Source organism: Cavia porcellus, unplaced genomic scaffold (genome assembly GCF_034190915.1).
Source record: "Cavia porcellus strain 051 isolate PalLab524CR breed Dunkin Hartley unplaced genomic scaffold, mCavPor4.1 scaffold_7, whole genome shotgun sequence".
In the NCBI taxonomy this organism is placed as follows: Eukaryota; Metazoa; Chordata; class Mammalia; order Rodentia; family Caviidae; genus Cavia; species Cavia porcellus.
In genome coordinates, this window is record NW_026947490.1 from 83937693 (window position 1) to 83959721 (window position 22029).

The 22029-nt window shown below is 36.6% G+C and overlaps 1 long non-coding RNA gene across 1 annotated transcript; it reads right to left on the minus strand.

The window, feature by feature from the left end:
• Positions 1–3714: 3714 nt before the first annotated feature.
• Positions 3715–21695, minus strand: LOC134476750 (uncharacterized). Its single transcript, XR_010048555.1, has 3 exons — positions 21561–21695; positions 4725–4851; positions 3715–4530 (listed from the first exon to the last, which is right to left on the minus strand). It is a non-coding gene; the product is annotated as an uncharacterized LOC134476750 (long non-coding RNA).
• Between the last annotated feature and the right edge of the window lie 334 nt (positions 21696–22029).

A 22029-nucleotide genomic window follows, 5' to 3' on the forward strand; every position in this document is an offset into this window, starting at 1 on the left:
ACAAGACATTGGCTGTTCAAAAAATGGAAAAAATGATATAGCATACTTAAATTTTCATTAAAAAGTGCAAAATCTTTATTAAGACTACAGACAGATAAAATATTTATGTGTAATTTATAAAACAAGACAAAAATATTTTAGGATAATTCTGTTTCAGGTTGTCTTAAAAATGTATGAACATATATTGACAGAAATTATTTTATAATATTTTGGCAGGTCTCCTCTACATGACTAATTATTTAAATTATTTTCAAAATAGTCCCTTACATATGTAAGATTTCACTTAACTAGGATTACTTTCACACTTTTGACAATAGCCATGTATACTGAGTGCTTTCCCACATTGCATACATAACCTCGGGACATAGTATGACATCACTCAGAAGGTTAGCAGCTGTCAGCTGAACGTCTACCAAATCTTTCTTACATACAGTTACTCCCCATTGTGAGAGGAATCTTATGTTTGCAAAAGGGAAACACTGCAGCAAATCTTTGGCACACTGCCTACATACATAGGATATCTTCCTTGTGTGCAAAATTTCCCTATGGCATTTTTGTGTTCTACATATGATCTACCATTGTTCAAATGCATAGAATTACAACACCGAGGGAGTTCTTAAATGTAGTGGCAATCTCAATGGTATGGAAAGTCTTCCTATATTCCTTATGTTCATGGTCTTTTTTCCCAGTGTGAGATATTTGATGTTGTATAGTGAGAATGTATAAACAAATCCATTTACTCATTTCTCATATAGATAGGGAATTTTTATAGAGTGAATTATTTTCTATACAAGAAAGTTACTATTATAGCTAAAATACATCACAAATTGCTTACATCAATGGAAAGGGTTTATTTTCAGCACTTCTGCATACTGCCTGTTTTGGCATATTGGTTGTACCATAGATGTTCTATCCAGTGTGAGTTCTTTCGTGAATAATAAGGTGACTGCTTTGACAGAAAGATTTCCCACATTGCTCACATACAAAGGGTTTCTCCCCAATGTGAGTTCTATCATGTGCTTTATGAGCAGAGGATGTACTGAATGCTTTCCCACATTTGTTGCATACATAGGGTTTATCCCCTGTGTGAATTCTTTCATGTTTAATAAGGTCACTATTTCGACTGAAAGATTTACCACATTGCTTACATACAAAGGGTTTCTCCCTAGAGTGAATTCTGTCATGTACTTTACAAGCATAGGCTGTACTGAATGCTTTCCCACATTTGTTGCATACATATGGTTTATCCCCTGTGTGAATTCTTTCATGCTTAATAAGGTCACTATTTTGACTGAAAGATTTACCACATTGTTTACATACAAAGGGTTTCTCCCCAGAGTGAATTCTGTCATGTAGTTTACAAGCATAGGCTGTACTGAATGCTTTCCCACATTTGTTGCATACATAGGGGTTATCCCCTGTGTGAATTCTTTCATGTTTAATAAGGTCACTATTTCGACTGAAAGATTTCCCACATGGCTTACATACAAAGGATTTTTCCCCAGTGTGAATTCTATCATGTGCTTTACAAGCAGATGCGTGACTGAATGCTTTCCCACATTTGTTGCATACATAAGGTTTATCCCCTGTGTGAATTCTTTCATGTTTATTAAGGTTAGACTTTCGACTGAAAGATTTCCCACATGGCTTACATACAAAGGGTTTTTCCCCAGTGTGAATTCTATCATGTTCTTTACAAGCAGATGCGTGACTGAATGCTTTCCCACATTTGTTGCATACATAAGGTTTATCCCCTGTGTGAATTCTTTCATGTGTAATAAGGTTAGACTTTTGATTGAATGCTTTCCCACATTGGTTTCATACATAAGGTTTATCCCCTGTGTGAATTCTTTCATGTCTAATAAGGATAGACTTTTGATTGAATGCTTTCCCACATTTGTTGCATGCAAAGGGTTTCTCCCCAGTGTGAATTCTTTCATGTTTAATAAGGTCACGATTTTGACTGAAAGATTTCCCACATTGCTTGCATACAAAGGGTTTCTCACCCGTGTGAATTCTATCATGTACTTTACAAGCAGAGGCTGTAATGAATGCTTTCCCACATTTGTTGCATGCAAAGGGTTTCTCCCCAGTGTGAATGTTTTTGTTACTTTGACAGCCACTGAGTTTACTGAATGCTGTCCTACATTGCTTGCATTCATATGGTTGCTTTCCAGTGTGAAGTTTCTTATGTTTTTTAAATATATTACTGTAAGATAATGCTTTTGCACATTTTTCAGTTATATGATGTTTCTCTATACCATATTTTCTAACAGGTTTTTCAATATTGGATGAAGAAATAGAATTATTCTCATAGTGTTTTTGTAGATACGAGTTTCCTGAATTGTGGTTTGTCTTGGGGGTTTGAACACTGTTATGTGTTGTGTGGGCTTTGACACTTTTGTTACCTACAAAAATTTTCAGCCCAGAGTGAGTTTTTTCACTAAGATCAGATCTCTCCTCCTCATATTACCCATATTCACAGGATCTCTCTACAGTCTTCCTCATTTCATGCTTCCAAAAGGACTGGAAATCACTGCAGGTCTCTACATCTTCATTACATTTATATTGCTCCTCTTCAATTCTCAAATAATTGTCTTCATCACATCTGTGAAGAAATACAAAAAAAGATATCAATCACGATGGAAAAGGCTCCACATTAGCAATAATTTTTATGATTTCAAATTTAGTTTTATTCCTGCTAAGTAATTCTGATGGTTAACTGACTCACTGCCCTACAGGACTGCTTTCAAAATACTATCCATTCTAAAAATTGTTACTTTTTTTTTTTTTGTACCAGGGATTGAACTCACAACTGCATGCTTGCAAGGCAGACACTTATGCCCCTGAGATAAATCCCCTGCTCCATTTAGGCAATTTTAAATTGTTATGTGATTCTAATACTTAATATCATTTTAGGAGACTGGTACAAATGAATAGCAAACATTTATCATTTTTTTTAGCTCTTCGTGTCTTAATCTCCCCTTTGTCTATTTATCCTGATCATCTTTCTCATCTACATAACATAAGGATTTCTGGTAATATATTATCTCTCTTTACTTTCACTTCTCAAATAAGGTTTTAATTTCTCATTTAAGAAAAAACCTGAGTTGTGGCCAGCGATTTAGCTCAGCAGCCTAAGGACCTGCCTGGCAAGCATGAGATTGTGAGTTCATTTCTCTGTACCACGAGAGAGAGAGAGAGAGAGAGAGAGAGAGAGAGAAAGAAACCTGTGATATTTCCATTTCTATGTCTGAATTACTTCACTTAAGGTCCAATACTTCTTGTTTCTTGGGAAATGATATCATGGTTCCCTTTATAGCTTTTTTTTTCAACATGGAGTAAAACACAGGTCATAGAATGAACTACATTTGCTGATCTATTATTTGTTTTGAGAGAGATTTTTATTGGCCATCAACTTGCCCAAGCTGAACTTCAAGTTATCATACTGCTGATTCAGCTTCCCCAGCTGCTTGGATTACAGGAATGCACCACCATGATGAGCTAACTTCATGTTTTCTTTACCTTGGCATCCAGTGATGGGCATCTGGGCTCTTCTCAATGCTTAGCTACTGTGAGTTGATTCTTGTATTGGATATTGTAAATGCCCTTTCATGTGCTTTAACAAACAACACACCCATACATCACTAACATTTGATTATTTTAATGTATTTGACAATATACTGAGAGAATCATTACACATAATGACACAGTACAACCCACTCAACGGTCAGGAGGTTGACGCAGGAGGATTTGTCTGAGGTTCAGGCCATTAAGGGCTTCACAGTAAGTTCAAAGTCAACCAGAACTACAGCATAAAATCATGGCTCACAAGGTTTAAAAAAGGATATCATTGTGGATGTACATGTGAAACAATATGAAATATGTTGTTTTAATTTTCAGACCACTGAATATTTATTACCATGTTTATATTTTATGTGTCCATCAACAATGTATGAGGAATTTTAAACATGAACAGCTCAATATTCTATAGGATATTTTCAGAATACTTATTGTAACAGTAGAATTCATTTTCATTTTGAATGCTAATGCTATGTAAAAATAATTCTAGATCATGAAAATCTCAGTATTCACATGTATACATAAATGGTATTTTGAAGATGGGATTTTATCAACTTTCACAATCTGTTCATTTCCTACATATCAGAATACAATATTTAAATTTATTATCATACATTTATATGTTGTTGATCATGAAGGCAATTTTTAAACTGAGACATTAGATAGTGTTATTTACTACATAGCATTAGAATTACCTCTGATTTTTATATTTCAGTATGTTTCTATGGATTCCCAGATAATACAAAATAAAATCAAGTATATCTCTTGGTATTTTTCTGAAGTTAAATAAAGTATAACATGATTTCATTTCTTCAAGTTATTTGTTGTAATATTTATGTCACACACTGACAATTAAGTAATGTCCCATTCTCTTATGTTTCAGTCACCTTATATTACTTGAACAATTTTTGTCCTCTTCCTTAATTTGCTGATTATTCCATATTCTTCCTGTAATATGGACATAGAAATAAAATACAATTACTATAACTGTGCATTAAAATATCACTGATTTGATTTACACACATAGTATAGTATAATCAGACTTGAGATACTCAAGCAAATGTTATTATTATCAAATATATTAAACTGTATCAATGAGCAATAATTAATGTTGTTAGTATAAATAAACATGTCATCCTTACTTGTTGCAATAATATTCATATATGTTTCCCACATCACTCTTCTGTAGAGCTTCTTTTGGGATGGAGTCAGCAAGTCCCACTCTGCTGGGGTGAATTTCACAGCTACATCCTCAATGGTCACTGTCTCCTAAATAATGACAAGGGTCCTGAAGTTCAGTCACACACGACCTGATATATCTCAGTTCATGTCATAAATAATCTAGCTGAAATTCATTCCTTCAAGTATTAACTGCATTTCATGGTCATCAAAACTCAAGTACATTCAAATATAGGCACCCAGTAACACTGATGCTAGACTATGACACACTGCCAAAGCAATCACAGAACTGTAGCATGGCTTATCCTGCAGGGCCACCAATAGTGTAGTTTTTCACTTACTTTAAAGCAGAGCTCAAAGAGTGAGCATGCAAACCACCATTCGCAAAATATTGGTTATTCATAACACTGAGTTTGTCTTTCTTATCAATAGCATTGTGGTTTTGAATCTAGATTTACAGATAAATATTTAGTTGAATATGAAAAGAGATTTCTGAATGATTAAAATTTAATGACAGAAAAGTTGTATTTCACCATTCTATAGACAAGGAAATAAGGGAAATATAGTTATAAATCTATAGCTCAGGGATACTAAATTATCTCCTTGTACTTATATACTGGAAATTCCACTAGGGTGCAACGGAAGATAATGTGGGAAAAAAACATATATGAAATGCTTGAAATGGAGTGAAAATTGAGGAATAGCAAAGTAACTGGTCACTAAATAAAAAAGGAAGAGTTCAGTACAGAGGAGTAGTATATGCTTGTACTCTTAGAACTTGAAATTGTGATGTAAGAGGGGTACCATTAATTTCATGTTTGCCATGCATATAGTGTCCAGCCTGGGATATGTAATAAGGACAGTTCAGACTACAAAGTGAGGCCATTCATCAAACCCCCATACCAAATGAATATTAAAATTAATTCACAGTCATTGACAAATCACAACTTTGCACCCAGGATATATCTCAATGGTAAAAGCACCTGTCTGACATTTGCAAGGGCCTGAGTATACTTTCCAGTACCAAAAAGAGAATTCAAGTGCACCTTTGATTAGTTTCAACAACTGTAGACGTAAGTTAGAGAAAAAAAGCCTACAAACATTGAATATTTGTGTGCAAGCAAACATTTTGCATAATAAACAGGAAAACATTTGACATTCAACATTCATATCAGTGGACAAATGGATCTCAGGAAAGGAAAACAACCTTCAATTCATCCACATGGAAGTAGAATATTATGTCCCAATTCAGCTGGCATTGTGCTTCTAGGCAAGAAAGTGTAATATGTTTCATTTACATTCAGAAAGAAACAGGTATGTCCCTAGAAATCTGGCCTGCACACTATTGTTGCCTATGTGCATTGGTGAATTATTGAAATGGGAAAGAGAAACATGAATTACTGTGCAATTTATACTGAAAAACACTCAGTGCAAAACTCTTCTGAAGAAAATCAAGCAGCCATGAAAATTAGAAGAATTTGAAATCTATGAAAATTGGAATTAAACAAGAAAACATTTATTGGGAACAGAATACAAAGATTTTACATAGAGTTATGATCAATGAGCACAAATCTAAAAGTAAACAAAATTTATGTGACCCAGCAGAAATAATGAATAGAAAAGAAAATCTAACTCACATTTGTGAAAATAACCAAACAATATTGAACTGTGGAAGAAAACATATTTAGATTTATTCTTAAATTCCACAAACTCCTTTTCTATGGAGTTTATGAAAATCTACACACAAGTGAATTCTTTCTAATGTCTACAAAATATTTTGTTCTATGATTCCTTGAAATACACGTGATTCTTTTCAAGTGAAATTACAGACTCAGAAACTGTGACAAGAGAATAAATGAGGGGGGCTGAGAAAATGGCGGCTTGCTAGGGGATCGGGTGGAGAGTCTCTCTGGAGAAATCATATTAGAAGCTAGAATATCACAACATGGAGAGGGCCAGACAAATGGGTAACAATTCTGATTAACCAAGACAGCACACCTGGAGGATTTAATGTCGTGCTGAGACTGTGAAGGCTGATAATGGGAGGCTGCAAATCCCACGCCTTTAAATCAGCGAACTGACCCATGAACCCAACAGGAAAAGCTGTGTTGGCTTTTGGTCACTGGTGGAAACTGAGACCTGGGAAACCGAGAAGCAGCCAGGACTGCCCCTCTGCACCAGAGGAGATTGTAAAAGGCTCTGGAGCTGTGGAGCTGAATGCTGTGCAGTTTTCTGACCATTCCTCACTGTGCCGGGAGCGCGGGGAGGGTGGGTGGCATGGTGTGTGGTGGACCCGAGAGGAGGACCTGCACTGAACCCTGGTGAGTACTGGGGACCCTGCAGCTGCTGGGGTTGGCCAGAGAACATCTTGGAACTGGGCAGTGTCCGCCACCACGGGGACATCAATAACACCGAGAGTCTGGCAGCAGACATCTTAGAGTTGGGCAGAACCTACAGCTCGGTGCCATAACCGAGTCCCCTGTAGGGAGGTCTGGTGGAAGACATATTGAAATTGGGCAGAGCCTGATGCCGTGCTGGCTTCAGTGTCATACAGAGAACTAGTGGTAGACATCTTGGATTTGGGCAGACCTGCTCTCCTGGTGCTCCTGTCACAGAGAGGTCTGGAAGAGAACAGCTGGGATTTGGGCAGAAACCTGTGTCATAGTGACATTAGTCAGCTGCTTCTGGTACAGGGAGAACTGGCAGAAGCTACTGGGGCTAATCTAAGCCTCTACTTGGGGCCCAATAAGCAGATACAAAATAGTCACAACTCAGTGACATCCAGAAAGTACAGCCTAATTTACGGATTGACTGGCACAGAGGCTGGAGCCTAGCCTGTACCACCCCTGCATCCCATCCTACCCCAAATAACAGCAAATTGGGGAGGACAGCAAAAACTCAAGCCAGCACATTTCTGAAAGGCCCTAAGCAATACAGAGAGGGCCAGGGACCCCAAGGACACTCCAGCCTGAAAGAAACCAGAAACATGATAAGAGATAAAAAAAAAAATCTCCAGCTGCCCAACATGAGAAAATAAACCCAGGAGAAGTAAACACTGAAGAGAACAAGCACAGTAACCATCCAATACTCCACACAGCATCAGCCGAAATTAAAAAATACCTTTATGAACTCATAGATGATTTTAAAGCTGTACTCCTGATCCAAGTGAGGCAAGATATAAAGAGACTAATTAAAGAAATGACAAGCCCCGCCCAAGAGAACACAGATGGAATAACGGAGGAAATCAGAAAAGAAAGAGAAACTTCTGAAGAAGAATTTAAACATAACTTAGAATACATGAAACAGATCCAAAGAGAATACCAGGAAACTAAAAACTCCATTGAACACCAGCAAAATATCCTGACAGAAACTAAAGCCAGCCTTCTGAATCTTGAAGACAGATTTATGACATTTGATCGTGAAAGAAAATATAACAAGGAACCAGAAAGAAACAATTCAAAGGCTAGAAGATGACAAAAAGATACATAACTTAAGAATAAAGAATGTGAGTGAGGAAGCAGGAGCAACCAAAAATGAAATACAAAGAATATCCACAGATATATTAAAGCAAAATTTCCCATGTAGAGCAAACAGAAATGATATTCAGATAAAAGAGGCATATAGAACGCCACCTACCTACAACAAAAACAGATCTATGCCTAGACATATAATAATCAAGATTCCAGAAATTCACCAAAAGAACAGAATATTAAAAGCAGCCAGAGAAAAGATGCAGATTACCTACAACGGGAAAATTATCAAAATAACAGCAGACTTATCCACACAAAGTCTTAAGTCAAGAAGGGAGTGGGGAGAAATATTCCAAGTCTTGAAAGAAAATAATATGCAACGAAAGCTCATGTACCCATCAAAATTCTCTCTCAAAATTAATGGAGAAATAAGATGCTTCCAAGACAAGGAGGAACTGTGGGAGTTCGTGGCCACCAATCCAACCCTACAGAGAGTGCTAAAGGACATTCCAGAGAAAGAGAGGAAGGGATACCAGGATTCCAGCAACAGTGGCAGAGAGGCCTCAATGAATGGGGCAGACAGTGGAATGAGGGAATAAAGTGGACAAATTATAGCAGAAAAGTGGAGTAGCAGACATGAGTCAGAGACTTTAAGCTATAGCCTTTAAGATAGACAGCTCTGAAACACTATTTTAAAAAGGCAGAGGTCATTGTTAATGGTGTATAAGGATTTAAAAGACACAGTAGTTTTATCGCCATATTTAGTTTGAATTTAATTTGTTCTGGTCTGTCCACTCATGTCAGATTTGATGGCACAGACATCCTGACCTAAAAATAGCAGGTTATACTATGGTAACTATCCTTATTTTCCTATTAACTTAAATTGAAATCCTGTATTACTTACATTGTCTTACTATGACTGATCTTAATTGAATCCAATTCATAAGACCACGGGTTTGCCTTGGCTGATTTTATTTGAATTTGGTATGCTTGTTAGTATCAATCCTAAAAGTTGAGGCAACTACTCTGAAGATGACAAGATGTAAAGGATATCCATACTGGTATTAACTATTAGCAGCCCTCAAATCCTACAATGCTTTCAAAGTTAAGTTTTTATAAAAATAGGTAATACTATGTTTAACTATAATAAGCCGGTGTTGTGGACAATTCTATTGAAAATAACAAGAGAAAACATAGTAACTATGGAAGATCATTTATATTGTGGTCTTATATGTCTTATCCATTGCATGCTTTTTCTAGGAAATTGTTTTTCTATCTTGCTACGACTTGGTTTTCCCTATAATACAGAGAGGATAGATAGATATATATGTAGAAATTCACACATGAATTTTTAAATTATTTATGGGAACAGATTATATAATGCAAGATGTAAGGGACAGATACTCTGAGGAAGAGATGCTAAGAAACCCGAGGCTAATCTTGTAGCATTATGATATAAATTCTACAAATACTATTGTTCGCTGATTAGAATGACATTGGACTGGTTTCTTGAGTTCAATTTCAGCATATGTAGAGATGGGGACAACTATCACAAAGAGAATGAGAGATGCGATGGTGGTTATTATTGTCTTCCCTAATGTTAGATCTTGAAGACCTAGAAAGCCTTCATCATCCTGTAATGATTTGATTAGTTCTATAATATGCAGTAAGTATATAAAGTGGGTGAAGATGGGGACAACTATTTGTAAGAAACTAGAGACAGTTAAATAGACAGCAAAGATCACCAGTGGACTTGCTTTGAAATCTGTATTTCTTTAAAGGTTTTTTTAAACTGTTTTGTTCTGTTTTGATATGTTTAATCTTACCCTTTTTGAGTTGTAAAACAAATGTGTAGGACTGATAACCATATTACTGAGCATTTGTTTGATCATTGAGCAGAACTGTTTGTAGTGTCACTTTTTGAATGTCATTCTAAATACTTTAATTCTGTAACCTGAGCAGCTATTTCTAAGATGACAATATGTAACTTATCAACCAGCAATTTCTTACCGTTTGTTTTTCTGTAATTTTGTATTATTTCTACCCCCTTTTTTATCTCCATGTATTTTTTTGTTTCCTTTTCTTTAAATAAAAAAAGAGAATAAATGAGAATGCACTTTGGCATTGATTCACATATCAGCCCTTGTGAATGACAGTGAGAAATGATTGAATTGAGAAATACCACAAAACCTCACAATATATATCTATCTGCAATTTATATTCTAGTTTCTAAAACTTAAAGGGAATAAGTTAAAAGAATCATCTCCATAAAAGAACACAATATACACTTTTTAATATTTCCAAAGAATTGTCATGCAATTTGAATTGTAGTTTCTAAAAAATTTAAGGGAATAATTTAAAAGAATCATTTCCATAAAAGAACACATTGTACACTTTGGAATATTTCCAAAGAATTGTCATCAATCATGCAATAATACTTTCTGATCTGAAGGTATTTTTCACATGGTTACCTTCATTTCTTGCTTAAGACACAGTGGTGAAACTTTCTGAATACACCTGTGACTCTTTCACTATTTTCATTAAATCTATACACAAAATCTTTGAGAACAAGATTTTCTTTAAATGTTTAAAACAATAAATTGCAATACAGGTACTAATTGATTTGTATCTGTTTATCTGTCTTGAGATATGAAATGTTTAGACAGTTTACATATTAGATAGTAATAAACAAACTACAGTTACAAATATCAGTGTAACAAATTCAGAACTAACAGTTGTGAAATTTGAGGTTCACCAAAAGGAGAACAGGTCACCCTATCAGGAGAGGACAAATTATCAGGAGAACAGGTCAGATTAAAAGGGACTGAGATAACAGGTGTCAGAGCTGATTAATAGCTAGACAACTAGGTAATCCGCAAATACTCTCATGATCCGGAGAGCAGTGTTTATTATGTGCACACTGATATGATAGGTTAAATATTAAGCTATGCAAAAAGACATACCTCAGTGCCATTGATTCAACAAAACATACTCAAGCTACATTAGCTTGATTATATTCCACATGTACAATCAGCAGTTATAAATATCATTCCTTAATACATGTACCATATAAAGAGCAATCAACTGCATAAACAGAAACAGAATTGAAAGAGAAAAATCAATCATTTACAAGTATATATTTAAGAGTTCAAAACATCTTCATCAGTGACTGACAGCTCAAGAAGACAGAGCAATCTTTAAGGTCACACATAAATTCAACAAGATAATAATTCAAAGCAATATATCAGATGGATTCTATTGAATGGTTTATCACAGAAAAACATACCACAATATTCTCACCGCAAGGCAATAAGTATCCACACGTGTAAACCAGGTTCAACACAGCAATACAGAATGTAACATAGTCAGTGGAGTGGAAGTCATGCAAAGCAGGCTCTTACACAATACTGGAATAAAATTATAAATGAAAAGTAGAAAAAATGAAGAATATCCTTAGAATGAGACATCAAAACACAAATTTTAAATAATGTTTCAATAAAAAGCTTAAATAATTAAGGATTTCACAATCCATGTCAATGAATGCACATTTAGAATTATTTCAGTTCCTCAAAATTGATGTCTCAAAACATATTAAAAACAGTGAATGCAGGTACTGGAAAAGAACATAGACTTCCATTGTAGAACATTAGAGAACACAGTGCAGAGGGAAGCTCAACAGAGCAGCTGTGAACTGAGTGCATGTCATCACTCTGCATGGCAGTCTTTTGGAAATCTGAGACAAGGGACAGCAGAGCACATAACAGGCCCATCCCTGAGCCGCAGGAAGCTAAGTTTCCAAAGAGAACTAGAGCAAATTGCTGTAATATAAAAATGTTAATCACCCCACAGGAAATAGGATATTCATTGCTCTATATTTGAGCAGATTCCAAAGAACAATAGAGAAGAAACTTAAAAATATTAGAGGCATTACTTAGTAATTAATGTAACTAAATACATAAATATCTGGGGAAAAAATCAGACATTGATGTCAGTGGACACAGACAAGACACAAGATGAAAAAATTGCCAGAGTAAGTTGGAATGCACACAAATATATTCACTTTCAAATAAGAGTCTACATGGTGAAAAAATGAAAGTTTCAACAAAAATTTAATAGAATTTATAGGATAATATACCACAGACAATATCTCTGCATTGGAATAGAGATATGTGCCATGTAAATATGTATCAGGTATCAACAACTGATTTGGCTTGCAGCCACCATGAACCGCAGCCCAGCCTTGCCCGCTTGCCTTGGAGCCAACTGAGTGTGGACTGAAACCTCCAAAAACTGGATTGAACTCACAACCCTGTGCTTGCCAGGAAGGCACTTATGCTGCTGAGCTAAATCCCAGAAGAAACTTGAATGTACTCACCAAGAAAAAATGTTGGAACCCCAGGAGAACATGGTGGATAGAGAGCAGCAGCTTCAGAGGCTCTCTGAGAAACCGCACTTAAAATCCAGGAATGGTGCCGGGCAAGAAATCCTAATCAAGGGAAGATACACTTTGCCAACCCAGGAACAAACTAAACTAACAGAAACCAACTGGAAACACAATCCTAGTGATATAACAGGAACAGATAAGGTCTCAGCATGGAAGCTGGATTTGCATTTCCTGAAGCTGCTGCTGTGTCCCAATTGCACAGCAAGGAGAGAGCCACAAATGCTCTGAGAGTGGAAAGCGATGAACGGAGTTGAGAGCAGGACTGGCTGGGGGCCTTGCATTGACCTGCGGTGAGTGAGAGGAACAGGGACCCTTCCACAGAGTAGGAGGCTTCACCAAAGGGCATACTGGGACCAGGCAGACTAGCCAGAACAGGTTGTTGCCAGTGACTTCAGTCACATATTCCCCTCTGAAGCGAGATTGTTGGGGAGTGCCTGGTCTGTGTGACGCTGCTGACTAAGACCCGGTAGGCTAGCCCAAACCAGGTCCCAGTGCTGGGAGGTGCACCCTAGCAGTGAAGCCTTCAGTAGGTTGATCTGGAGGGGAGGGCCCAGCATAGGCTCCCAAGGTCTCTATCTCCCTAGTACAGTGCAGTGGGCAGGAACATCTAGCTGGCGCAATTCAAACAAAAAAAAATTTTTTTATCGGTACCTGGGATCGAACTCACGATCGCCTGCTTACAAGGCAGGTGCTTATGCCACTGAGTTAAATCACCAGCCCAACTGTAACCAACAAAGAAAGAAACTGGGCATTCTATATTTGCTTGTATAAAAGGAACAAAAAATATGGGAAGAGGGAGCGACAAGAAAGGGTCCTCTGCACCCAATCCTGAGAAACATGCAATATCAGACATGGCACCAATAGACACAAAGCGCTATCTCTGGAGCCTTATAGACAAGTTTAGGAATGAAATTATTAATAACTTGAAGCAAGATATAAGTAAAATAGTTAGGAAAAATGCTAAACACCACCCAAGAAAAAAATGGAAGAACAGATATTGGAATGGAAGAACAGAAAAAGAGGGGAGAATTGTTTGATAGAGAAAATAGAGAAAACAGAATATGTGAAGCAGGTTCAAAGTGATTACCAGGAAACAAAAAACTGTATCAAAAACTGGCATAACAGCTTGAAAGAAACTAAGGATAGATTATCTGAACTGGAGGACAGATTTGTAATATGGGAGCATGAAATGAAAAACTTCTTAAAAATAACAAAATACGAACAGCAACAATACAAAGGCTAGATGATTAGAGGATCTATAACTTAAGAATTAAGAACATAAAAGAAGAAGTAGGGACACAAACAAATGGACTACAAAAGCTATTCACAGAAATAATCCAAGAGCATTTCCCTAAGTTAGCAAATGGTAAAGATACTCAAATGTATGTGGCATGCAGGAACCCAGCCACCTAGAACCCAAATAGAGCTACACCCAAGCATATAATAATCAAAATTCCAGAAATCCAATATAAGAACAGAATATTAAAAGCCATCAGAGACAAGAAACAGATCACTTACAAGGGAACACCCATATGAATTTCAGCAGACTTCTGTGAAAACACCATCAAATCACAAAGAGCATGGGGGGAAATAATTCAAGCTTTGAAAGATAATAACCTGCAGTCAAGATTGATATATCCTGAACAACTGTCCCTAGAAGGTGATGGAAAAATAAGGTGCTTCCAGGATAAAGAGGAACTAGGGCAATTTGCAACCATCAATTCAACTTTGCAGACAATACTGCAGGATATTCTAAAAAAGGAAAATACCAACATTTCAGAAATAGTGGCCGAGAGGCAACAATGAATGGAGCAGAAAGCAAAATGAAGAAGACAAGCTGACAACAAACGACAGAAAAAGAGCTCAACAGAAATGAGGCAGAGAAGATCGGATGGTAGGAACAGCTATTTTGCAGAAAACAAGACATCATCAGAGCTAGTGTTGATTCAGTATCATCTTGTTTTGAAGTCCCATTAAACTTGTATTCTTCTGTCTCAATTGGTCTTGAAAGGTTGTATCTTATTGGATTTTATTATATATGATAATATAAGTAAAAACTTTTATAGACAAGAAGATTATACAGAAACCATTGTTCTTTTTCTGTTAATTGGTTCTAAATATCTGGTAATAATGTCATTCTCTTGAATGGATTTATAGTGTCTTGATACGTTTGGTGCTACAGTATACGAAGTTATACTCAAAGATTTCAAGGAAAGAGACACTACGGTAACTTTTTTTTGTGTCAGCATATCTTGTGGTGAAACACTATTTTGCTTAAAAGGTTATGTTTTGACCTGCGCTGTTTCTGTTGTTATGCTCTTTTTTATTTCAATCCCCTTTTTTAAAAAAATTATTTATTTTTTCTTTTTAATTAAGGGAAAAATAAATAAAAAAATAGCAGGATACATTATAGTAACCTACTTTGATTTCCTATTAACTTGATTTGAAATCCTGTATTGCACTCACGATCTTCTTTTGACTGATATTTCCGTATTCCACTTTGCTTGATAGTACCAGTTTCAAAAGTATAGGCAAAACTCTGAAAACAATAAGCTTCATTATGATGCCCATTCCGGTTGACTATTATCTCCTTTTAAAGTCCTGTAATGTCTCCAATGCTTTGGTTTTATTCTTTACTGTTTTATTCAATTTTATTGTAACTGGCAATTCTTCTTAAAATAGCAACAGGCAGTATGCTAACCATTGTTGATCACCTTGTATTTTGTTTTTACATTACCTATTATTTCCATCCTTTTGATTTGACTGACTCTGTTTTGATATATTGCATTTGGTTTTATTCTCTTCAGAAAAAGTAATAAGAACTGTGGGAGTAATAATACCCAAAATGTGTCAAAGAAAAGAAAAGAAAGTGCTCTAAAGGTTATAACTGCATATATGTTTAAGTGTATAAGATAAATAACCATATTACTGAGGTTTTTTCGATCTCTGAACAAAACTGTTTGCACTCTCACTGTTTGAAAGTCCACTTTATATGCTTCAATTTTATAACTTGAACAACTATTTAAGAAGAGAATATGTAATCGATTAACTAGTGATTTATTACTGTTTATTTTTTAAATTTTGTATTACTTGTACCATTTTTCTATTTTTTTCTCCTTAAATAAAAAAAGAAAAAAACCAATTGATTGAAATTATGAGCATTATACCACATGCAATTCATACTGACATAATTTTAAAAATATGAATACCACATATGAAACATATAAAAAGCACAAGGTGCATCATTTAGCGTGTCCTTTTCAACAATGTACAGTCACTATCAATGAAGTATAATAATTACAGGAGCAAATGGTGCTTCTTTCTCTGCACACAGAGAAAAAATTGTTATACAAGATCAGGGATATAGCTGAGCAGCACATTGCTTACCAGGCAATGTGGCATTGTGAGTTTGATTCCCTGTTTTAAACAAATTACATGTACATGTGAATGCCCTACTTCAGAGATTAATTTGTGTTTTTAAGAGGCAGCCACTTTGCAAGTTGTCCTTTATTGTATTATTTCACCCTCTGTTATTTAAATTCCTATCATAACATCCAACTTTAATCATTATAAGGTATACAACCTAATGTATTCAACAGTTTATTCATTTATTGCATGATTCTAGATGTAAGACTGTAGTTTACACATGCCTGGAAGGCTCCTAGTAATTATTTTCATCATAGCCATAGTAATATGTACTTTAAAATTTATTGATGTTAAACTTTAAAAAAAAATTCTCATGATTTTTTAAACATCCTAGAAGGACTTAGAATTCTCAGGGTGTGTTCATTGATTCTGGAATTCAACAGCATTACCATGAAACTCAATGTCGAGGATGCTATTTGTCTGCTTGAGGCCTCATATTAAACTCTCATTTTATTTGTCATAGTTAGATGTCCCTGGCATTTCCTATGACTTGGTTAAAATATCCAACAGTGTCACTACAATGGATTCAAGACTTATGAAAACTAAACCTAGCTGGAGAGCAGAAAGAAGGCTGTGTGCAGTGTCCCACCCTCAATTCTGGCCCTGTGAGAAGATAAGGATTCAGCATGTAAATTTTCTGTAATAGACCTTTCCATCTCAAGGGATGAATGCTAATCTCTTGTGACTTACTAATTTTTTCAAAGTAAATACTCAAATCTGCATGCCTGATGCCTAGAATTCTACTGTCACAATCTGAGTGTTTGAAGGCATTGAGGTTATTAGGAAAGACATGTATGCGTGTGGCTTCATGTTGCAAGGAAACATGACCCACAAGATTACATCTGGTGCATGAACCCTGCCTCTCAGGCTCTCTCTCACTACTGAAGAATCTCCACTGGTAGGTTGACGATTTGATTCTAAGAGAATGAGCAACCTGAAGCCAATATCATAAGGCAATGAAATACCTATGCCCATCCACAAAAAAGTAAGAGACTTGTTTTCCCTTATTATTCAAACCAGGTCATATTTGTTTTTGTCAAGCACAGAAAAGGGAGTCATTTGCCATTTGCTATAAATCAGTAATTCACAAAGAAGTGCAGAGCATTAAAAATGGACTGGGACATTCATACTATAATGAGACACACCATAATAATCACTACAAAAAAATAATCTTTATTTTGCTAAGAATTCCCTTCACAGATATTCTTCATACATAGTAATTATTTTCTGATCCTCTTAAATCTTTGCATGAGATAAAGAAACATTTTATCAGTAAAGCCCTATAACCACTGGAATCCCTTCTCCAGAAAGAAAAGATTCACAAAATTATCTGTATATTAGACACAATCATTCCAATATTCTGCAGCCTGTCCTACTTAAGAGTACTATGTCACCCTCATGGATTTAAAGCAGTAATTCATATCATGAAAAATCAAAAAATGCTCAAATCTTATTTTAAGTGGAATAATTAATCACAAAATACACAATGTGCTTTGCCTATTTTTCCTGGGCAGTTTCACCTCTCCCATTCTACTTGAGTGAAGGTCCTAGGAATTGAATCTAGTGATTTTCATGCTCTAGTCACCTTATTGAACAATTTCTGTATGCTCACACAAATATGCATGTAGTCCATACTCTAATAAAGTCCTAGATACCTTGGAAACTCCTCTCCCTTTAAAGAGATGAAACTCCTGAAAATACAAATCCTTCTGATGATAAATCACACCACTCAATTGAAATTAAAAACCTTAAGCTGTGTTACAGAGATGACATTAAAAGTTATATTACAGAAACACTTGTAGAGTCTAACTATAAACTTAACATCAGCCTCTCAGCTCAGGTCCACTAATTTCAAATTTCCATTTTATCCTCTTGTCTGGGGTATATAGGTCAAACAGTATGACCATATGGGGCCACATCAGTACACCAATAATAAAAAAATCCAGGGAAACATAGACACAAAATACCCAGAGTAGTGTTCACATTTCCAAACAGGATTTCACTGCTCTCCTGATAGAGCTGCTCAAGAGAAACAGGTGAATACAGCTATCTAAACTGGAAACAACTGGGTAAGTGAGGCTCCTGTTCTACAGGAGACAGTTTGAAGACTGGAAGTAATAACGCAAAAGAGATATTTGAGTTTCATAAGGAAAATGACTTGATCAAACTAAAACTAAGGGACAACAAAATGAATTGAATATGCACAAAAAACAAATCTGTTATTGCAGACACTATCATTAAACATTAGATGTTTTTCAACCTGCTGAATACAAATGCTTGGATATGTATTTCAGATATAACAGAAAGAGAAATTCATAATACAACACTAAATGACATGTAGCTCACTGAATGCAGCACACTGTGAATCACTGTTGTTCACCCATGGTGTCTTTTTCCAGAGACCAGAGACTCATCTCTGTATCCTCCAACATGAGCATATAAACTTCACATTGAGCCATGTATCGCTAGTACAAAGTATGTGTCAACTTAAATATTCAATATAAGTTTACACTGAAACATTTTCTCCGCATTAGCCAAGGGCCCCATGGACTTTATAAAAGATAATTTGAGATGGGCATAAACTTTCAATATGCATCTCATATTGAAAAAGTTCAGTAATCCGGGGTGGGCTTGATTTTTAAGCACTCCTAACTTTCTGAGGAGGGTGGAATTAAATTTGTGCATCACCATGACTCAGTGTTGTTTATTTTACCCCAGCAGTGAATTCTTGGTGAAATTGGGTGACATGAAAAAAAAAAAAAAAACACTGATCCAGGCATGGCAGTGCATGCCTGAGTCCGTAGCATTACAATGGATGATGTATGAGGCTCTGAGCATTAAGGACCGTGTGAACTAAAGAAGAAGACCCAATTCCCTCCAGCAAAGCAGAGGCATATCCATCACCATCAAAGCAGAATATTTCTGTCATCCCCTCACGGGCAGTTGAGCTAGTTAGAAATATTACATCCATCAGAAATCGCTAGGCTCTGGAAGGGCCCCCACAGAGGACCAGATATCTGGTGACTTTGGAAGAGACACACAAACCACATGCTGTGGACCAGATCTCAAGATAGATGACAAAGAAATACAATCACACCCTTAAGTATAATTCTTAGGGATTAGGGATGCATCACCTTGAGAAGACAGGAGTTGCCATTCTAACCACCTACAGAAAAAGTGACTGGTCCATAAATAATGCTGGCTTGCTATGTAATTCAATTCCCCGTTTATCTCTGATATAGTCAATTTTACCTGAGGAGGAAAACTGATTGTTTGACCATAGCTCTTTCCCACCTCATGCCTGCCTGTCTTGTGAGTTATTGATCAGCCTTTAGACTTGCCTCATCTCACTGTTTTACATTATAAAAATTCCTAGAAAATGCAGAGTCTTTGGCAACTCACATGGGACCCCTTCTGTCTCTCTCACAGAAGCATTCTTTCACTCAGTAAATACTTCTTCTCTTAACCTTGGTTGTGCCTAAAACTCATTATTAAATTTAAAAGAACATGAATTTCTGCTGGACATATAGAGGGTAGACAATTTCATTCCCATATATCAAACTCAGCAGTCAAAGTGCTGGCAAAGACACACCTCTTCTTGTGACCATGTGCAATAAGACGTCATCTCTAAATGCCAAAAAAAAAAAATTATTAATTAAATCTTTTTTTCAAACTTTGCAGGATGTTAATAAGGGCCAGGTTTCTAAAGTCAGTCACTGGACAAGAAGAAACAACAAATGTATCTTAAAATCTTTGGTGTCCAAAAGAAACTCCTTCCCATGTTATTTTAGTTGTGATGCCCAACATATTTCAAAACCTTCAATACTAGGGTTCTAAGTACCTATCTTACCTCATACATGATTAGGAGAGCTGATCAGTACATATAGAAAAAGTTTTTAGCCATGACTAAGTTTCCCTCCTTTCTATAGGCCTGTGAGCTTTTTCCTACTCTCAGACCTACCACGCAGACAATCCTCCAGTGCTGTCACAGTAGGTCAAGCTCACCTCAGAAGTCCTTTACAAAGCTGGCTGCTGATTGGGCCTCCCTCCTCATGCCCCTGCTCTCTCATTTCCTTTCCATCATGTTGGCACATATTATTAAAACTTTTTTCTTATTCTTTAATACTCATGCAGATCCTGACCATGTGAAGATACCTCTACTTCGGTAAAACAGTCCATGTCATTGTTCAAATTTCTTTTTGAGAAAAGGACTCATGATGTAATTCAGGATGTCATGTCCTGGAACTCACTTCATGCCCCAAGCTTGTCTTAAACTTGCAAGGATCCTCCTGTATCAGCCTTCTGAGTGCTAGGATTAAAGCCATGTGCCACCACACCCCACTCACTGCTTCAAATTTCAGGTCAAACTAAAGCACAACCCAAATGCAACAAATTTTTTCAGTTATGAAACCTACTTCCATTTCCACTCTCATTTTATCAGATCTCTACATCCCTGTAGACACCAGTTTGCTGTTTTTCTCAGTGTGGGATTAGCACGCAGCACCTACAGGAAGTTGTTCTCAGCAAAAAATTTCCACTCAGGAACTAATGCATCACCATCCCCCAAATACCTCACAACATTCTAAACTTTAAGAAAACCATTGCTTCAGTAGTTCAATTGTAAAAAAGTATTTATCTACTTACCTTATAAATAAGGCACTCGCTAAAAAATGGCCTGAGATAAAGTTGCAAAAGTAGTGGCTGGGATAAGAATTAAAATCAGAATAGACCATGACCTAGGACTTTGAACTTCACAATAAATTGCAGATTCTAGTCTACCAGAGTGACTTGCAGGCACTAATTACTAAACTCCTGGGGTAACAGAAATGTAAACACAAACATCCAGTTTATCTCTCAAACCTGTTTCCTATAGACCCCACAGGCTGAAGAAAAGGGTTGGAGAACCTCAGCTCAAAGTATTTCTTTTTCTGGGTGCAGTGACACTGGTCTGTAATATCCTCACACTGGAGACAGATGGAAGAGGATATCCTGGATCTCATGGGCTGGCCAGACTACAGAGATACACTCTGTATCCAAACAATAATAATAAAACATAAAAGAAAAAAGAAAAGGGAACAAAGATGGAGATCTATTTTAAATCCATAGAGCCAGGTGTACCCTCATGGCTCTCTGTCCATGTACAAAACATTCCCAAAGTCAAGCAGCTTTCTCATTTTAATTTTGGTTCCATAACTCATAACACACAGTGCCATGAGATTAAGAGTTCTGTTCATGCCATAACATCACTGCGAGTAGAAGTCTCACATAAGGAATTCAATTGATAGTGTTTTCTCATTTTGAGGCCAGAATTCATGTTTGCCTCCAAAGAACTGCACTCCTTAAACACAGCTGTGCCTGGGGCTGTGCAAAGACACACTGGGTATACAGGGGTTCTGCCCAATACCATCCAGACTGGCCAAAATCCCATCCTATTCCCAGCTCCAATACCATCAAGTTACCATTGTTATGCTTGAGGATTTCCAAGGATCCTTTCCAGTCCTCAGTAAGAAGTCACAGAAACTTGACATGAGCTCAGCTCCAGGCGCTCAGCACTGAACTCCCAGTGAGCACTTCTACAAGAGGGATGGGAAGACGCTCCTCCCCTGGCCCACCTGATTGGCCCTCCTACCTTCATCCACCTTTATCAATAATTGGCTCCTGGGCCCATCTCTCTTCTATGATGTCACCCTCACCTGCCAGGATTCATAGTTTACTCTTGGCTTTTCAGTGCTGTCCTTGGTTTCTTTAAAGGTTTAGTGCCCTCTCCTGAAGCTGGGTCCCAAATATAACCAGGTGAATGTCCTGTGGAAGAACCAATCCCTTGAGAACAGCAAAGTTTATTTGTCAAGCTCAGGCTGGGACAACTTGGCACAGGTAGGGGCTGCTGTCAGGAATAAGGCCATAAGCTTTATTGCCCAGAAGTTCACA